Source organism: Pinus tabuliformis, chromosome X, assembly GCF_031772625.1.
Source record: "Pinus tabuliformis cultivar Carrire ecotype Pingquan chromosome X, CPIR1, whole genome shotgun sequence".
Lineage (NCBI taxonomy): Eukaryota > Viridiplantae > Streptophyta > Pinopsida > Pinales > Pinaceae > Pinus > Pinus tabuliformis.
Window position 1 is genome coordinate 367,169,298 of NC_142308.1, and position 6,000 is coordinate 367,175,297.

Sequence of the window (6,000 nt, forward strand, 5' to 3'; positions counted from 1 at the left end):
TCTTCGAAAAGATTAATAAACCCAAGAAAATAAACACTATAAGAATATTTTATATTTTAAGAATATAATCTTTTAAATTAATAACAAAATGCAACGATATAATTTTTCTGAAATTTTTAATTTTTCTAAATTTAAAATATTTTTTTGTATTGTATATATAAGTTTAGTATTTTGAAAAGTTCTCAAATATTTAAAACCCGAAAAGTTTACTGCTCAAACTTATAAACTTTAAAACAACAGAATACAGTATTTAAGACCTTTCGATTCAGAAACTACAAATTCAGTTGTAGATTGCGTCGTTTTTGTTTGTGATTTCTTTAATAAATTGCGTATTCCTACCTGCATTGCATTATAATAGAGAGAAACAAAACATCAATTCGAAGCTTTTACGTATTTAGACGAAGAAATAATTAGTGTAATAAAGTTTGCTTTTGGTATTGTTTTAAGTAAAATTTGGTGATAAATTATCTGTGACATTGTCCATTTTTGTTATCAAAATTATATTTTTAAATGTGTGTGAATTCAATATCTTATTAAATTTTTAGGATATTTGGATTGTGAAATAAGTGTGAGTAAAAAAATCAATATTTTAAATATTTAAACTACAATGTTTTTATAAGGTTAAAATGTCTAATCAAACCGAGAGTATGTAGAGCATAGTCAACTTCTCTCCATCAAAGCGAGTGCCTTATAAGAAAAAAGGTTTCAATTTAATGTTAAATATAATCTTAAAATTAATTAATTATAACGATTATATTATTTTCCTTTTATACATAATGTTTATAATAATTTAATTATATTAGAATTTTAGTGTTAGTAAATGAGTATAAACATTTTAACATAGACTTAATATAAGAGAAAATTTGTATTATTTGTAAAATGAAATGTTACATTTCATAATAATAATAATATCAATTTTATTAAAAAATTAATAAAAACTAAAAATAAATAAATTAATTCAATTTAATTTATTAATTTGTTATATTATAATTTTTTATTACAAATATTTTTTTTAAATCATAATAAGTATATCACATTAAAATAAATTAAAAATAATAATGATTCATACATATAATTAATAAACATATATATATATATAGTATGCCTTAAAACTGCTTCCTCTAACATAAGGAAATGAGTTAAAGATTTAGAGGCATTTAGTAGGAGTGAAAGTGTTAATTCCAAATAGCATGCTTTTCCTTAAAAAATAGAGATGAATCAACCTGCAATTGCTACGAGTGATCATTATCTCCATTACTGGTTTATCAACTGAGTTATGATGGTTGTAATTGCTATCATAAACACAAAAAAACATATCATATATAACTATTACACAAAAAGATGTTTTGAGACATTTATTTAAGACGAAAATATCATTTCATTTTAAAACATTTGTTTTGCCTCAACTAATTTACCTTTTAATTATTTTAAATAAAAAATAGCTTGCAAACCCTTTCAAAAGAAATGGCATCTGGGCTTATGAGAATTGCTTTGGAATGCGAAAGGACGATTGGTATGGGGGATACTGTTTTAGGAAATGATCCGGACCAAGTATTGCAAATGACTGAAACACATGTTATTCCATGAGGAGAAACTATACCGAGACTGATTCCCAATTTTTGGGCATAGTCCAGGCCATTTCTGTGGGCGTTGGGGTGCTTCCGTTGGAAGAGGGATCGAAGTGGGAACTCATGTACATGATAGCCAGGTTTGAGAGAGTCATGGGCTTGGTAGATTCTAAGGGCTTTTACGTCATGAATCCTTATGGTGCTAGAAGACCGAAGTTGAGCATTTTTCTTTTGAGGATTTAGATCTTTGTGTTCTATTTTGTTACATTCACAAATCTAATTCATGATTATATATCTATATATATCTATATATCTATATATATATATATATATCTATATATATATATATATATATATCTATATATATATATATATATATATATATATATATCTATATATATATATATATATATATATATATATATATATATATATATATGAATTGATCTACAAGATTGTAAAATTGTGTAAGACGGAAATTTCCAAGTTTATATATTCAATGTCTACATTACGTTTCAAACTGGATGTTCTTGTGCCCTCGATATCTGGATGTCATTGTAGATAGGAACCATCAAATTTTTGTATAATAAGCTTTTTCTAATTTTTGGAATTCCCCAACACAAAAAGAGTTTTACCGATTTGAAATTAAAAATAAAACAATAAAAAACCTTTTCGAAACCAATACCACTAGTTAAAATTCCATAGAATTTCTCCTTCTTGTTCCTCCTTGTTCGGTTAACATCTGTGAGAGAATGTTTGCAACTTTGATTCAAAACAATTTGAACGGTCTACTGGATTCATCATTCGCATAGGGCTGATTAGGGCATGGACTGGTATGTGTAAAAAAAATGCCTCCCAATGCCATGGTCAACCTATGGTTCATAATGTTGGTGTGTTTCTGAAGAAGAAACTCATTGCACCTCTGTCGAGAGCCTGAGGATGGTTTGAGATACATTTATTATGTGTAAAAAAATAATGCCTCCCAATGCCATGGTCAATCTATGGTTCATAATGTTGGTATGTTTCTGAAGAAGAAACTCATTGCACCTCTGTCGAGAGCCTGAGGATAGTTTGAGATACATTTCTTCTATGGTTGGGTGAGTTCATGCCCTCTATGGGTGGAGATTAATGGAACCGAGATCCCACCAATGAAACTAGTGTCCCTGACCCAACGTAGGGACATGGTCGACAAGGAATTGACTGAGGCCACTTATCTGAGCACACATAGTGTTCAAACCATCAGGACTTTTGATTTCAAGGTTTTTTATGATGAAGAAACCCTGCTACTCTAGAATGCTCTGGAGAGGTTGAACATGAGTTTGGTCATTTGAGGGTAGGTGGAGGTACCAAAAGTAGGGTATAATCCTAATTTATGATATCTCAGTGCATAATTTAGGGCCTATGACTATGGGAAATATCTGATACTGTGCTCGAAGAAAGGCTTTGGGAATAATAAGGGTGTGCTTATCATGGGTTGTGATTTTTTTAAATACATTCTATTGGATGAAGGAAATTAATGGCTTCGATGAGGGGTTCTTACCATTAGTAGTTGCAAATAGTCTTCCCAAATCTTGTAAATAGCTATCTCATTTTCCTTATAATTTCAATTTTTTAATTCCTAAAATGGTGTTATGTAAGGTTTTACTAAATGTGGGTTGTCCTTTGGCACGCATAATAAACATAAATGGTGGATGTTGAGCTTTACTCAGTCATTCGACATCAGTAATGGATCAAAAGGTAAAAGTATATGGGGTATGACATCTAATGAAAGAACATCAAATAATATGTAAATGAACATTTCCTTGAGAAGCGTTTTTCTTAGACAATTTCTTAGCCCTAGTGCCTATGTGGGAATCCTTTGTTTCTTATATAGAAAATTCAGGGCACTAATTTTTATAACTCTTTGTGGTGCAAAGATGTATTCAAACGTGTATTCCCTGGGAGGTGGAGCTCCAGGGCACCCCTGACAAACAATATGTTGTAGAAATTAGAAAGAAGCCATGGCGAAGTGGTATCAAAGATCATGGGCTAGTTACAACCCAACACCCTGGTCGGGATTGATAAGTCAAGAAACTGGTACTTCACCCTAACAAAGGATGTGGATGGAGATTTTAAGTCCTATTTATTTATTCTAAGCATATTTATTAGAAAATTGCTTAGCCCTGGTGCATATGTGAGAATCCTTTGTTTTTTAAATGAAAAAAATTACAACATTGATTTTTACAACTTTTTGGGCTACAAACATGTACTGGATGTGTCTTTTGTGGGAGGTGGACCTCCATGGCACCCCTAAAAAAAATTATGATGTAGAGAGTAGAAAGAAGCCATTCCAAAGTTGGTATCAAAGGATTGTGCATTGGCTATGACCCAACACCCTACTTGCGATTGACAAATCTGGCAACTGCTATTTTACTAGAACAAAGAATGTGGATGGAGCCTGTAAGTCCTATTTATTTGCTCTTTGTATTAATTCTTAGGTGTAAGAATATTATTTGTATGAAAATTAATGTATTGGGTTCATAAAAAACCAATACTTGTATGGGATTTATGAGAGACTAAAGTTTGAACACACCCTTTGTAGAATCAATCAATTTTGGATTACTTCAATTACGAAAACAACTGTCACAACTTGAATATCATTGTTGAATTTGAAATGTCATGGTTTGGTCATCGTTATTGGATCAAAAAAGGAATTCTACCAATGTACATTGGGTGGGGAACTAAAACACGATTTCTTTATAATTCCTTAGGAGAAAATTATCTTTCCATAATGGTACCCTGATATCTGCTTATGCATGGGTAATGACTGCATTTTTGGATTTAACCGTCAAAGGTTAGGGCTTAAACTTGACTCCCTGCTTGCTAGTCACCCACGTGTTCTCCTTGGCTTGGGATGCTTGCACCATATCTATATGAACTTTTGATCATGATTGTGTAGCCACATACAATTTCGCTCATACTGGTCCTGCCAGTGGCTTGGGTCACTCTCTAGTTCACCGTCCCTAAAAAGGTCCTATACTTTTAAGAACAAAAAATTATGAAAATTTATAAGATTTGAAGTTGGAAGACTAGCTAGGTATATTAAAAGTTTTGATTAATTAGACTTATTAGATTTATGCCCTTAAAATTGGATTTCACCATATGTAGAATAATCTCAAAAGATAAATGGAAATTGCAGTATATAATTATCCTACTATCCTTAAGAAACCCCTTGTGGAGGTAAAATTTTATTAACATTACTGTTGAGATGATGTTGTAAGTTTTACTTGAGTCCAAGGTTGACTTCACTTTGTAATAACTATTATTGTGTTGCGAGGCTTAGCTTAAAGCAAACGTAGTCAAAACTCAATTATTTTATACCCATACAACAAATGTTGACCTAATGATTGTAGTGGGTCCATAACCTCTCCTAAGGAATGTTCCTTTGAGTTGTGTATAAACTCTGCTATCATTTGAAAATTTGTAATATCATTTTGATCACTAATAAAATATCCTTATTCTTTAGGCTATGGGCACATATATATTGTGTTGGGATCTCTTTTGATGGTGAATTTAAATTTCAAATATTGTTATGGGTATGGGTATGGTTGTCTCAGGTGAGAAAGAATAACTTTATTGCTAAAATGATGTTGTAATATTTACTTGAGGCCAAGGTTGACTTCACTTTGTATCATTGTTGTTGTGTTTTTAGGTTTAGCTTAAATCCAACCTAGTCAACACTCAATTATTTTATACCTAGATAGTTAATGTTGGCCTAGTCATCATAGTGGGTCCATAACCTCTCTTGAGGAAAGTTCCTTTGAGTTTTGTATAAACTTAGCTATCATTTGTAATATCATTTTGATCACTGATATAAGTTCCTTATTCTTTAGGCTATGGGCACATATATCATGTGTTGGGATCTCTTTTGATGGTGAATCTGTCTTTCAAGTATTGTTATGAGTATGGGTATGTCTCTCTCTCTCTCTCTCTCTCTCTCTCTCTCTCATGTTTTTTTCTTTTTTCTTTTTTCTTTTTTAGCTTACACACTCGTTGTGGTTCATCTTCTAATTGCAAATATTTATGGCCTGTTGGATCAAAGTTTTGTTGTTGGTTTTGTTTGATCCTCTCCTTTTGTTTTTTGGTTCTCTAACATTGTATTAGAGCAAGTGTGAACCTCCTCCTTCATTTGACTTAGTGCACCGAATTTGAAGATGTTTGGCTAGAGGATTTTCCTAAGGGTTATTGATTTAGGGTTTTCTTTGTTTATGTTTTCCTATAGTTTTCCCTATATTCTAAACCCTCTCTTAGGGTTCACTCTAGTGGCTGATTTAGAATTTTTTTTACTAGTAGCAATCGCTTATGAGTTGCTAAACCTTTTTTCCAGGTCATCCGTTATTTCCATGTTTTCTCTAACATTGTTTTTTTGCTAGTAATTTTATGGAGTTAAGTT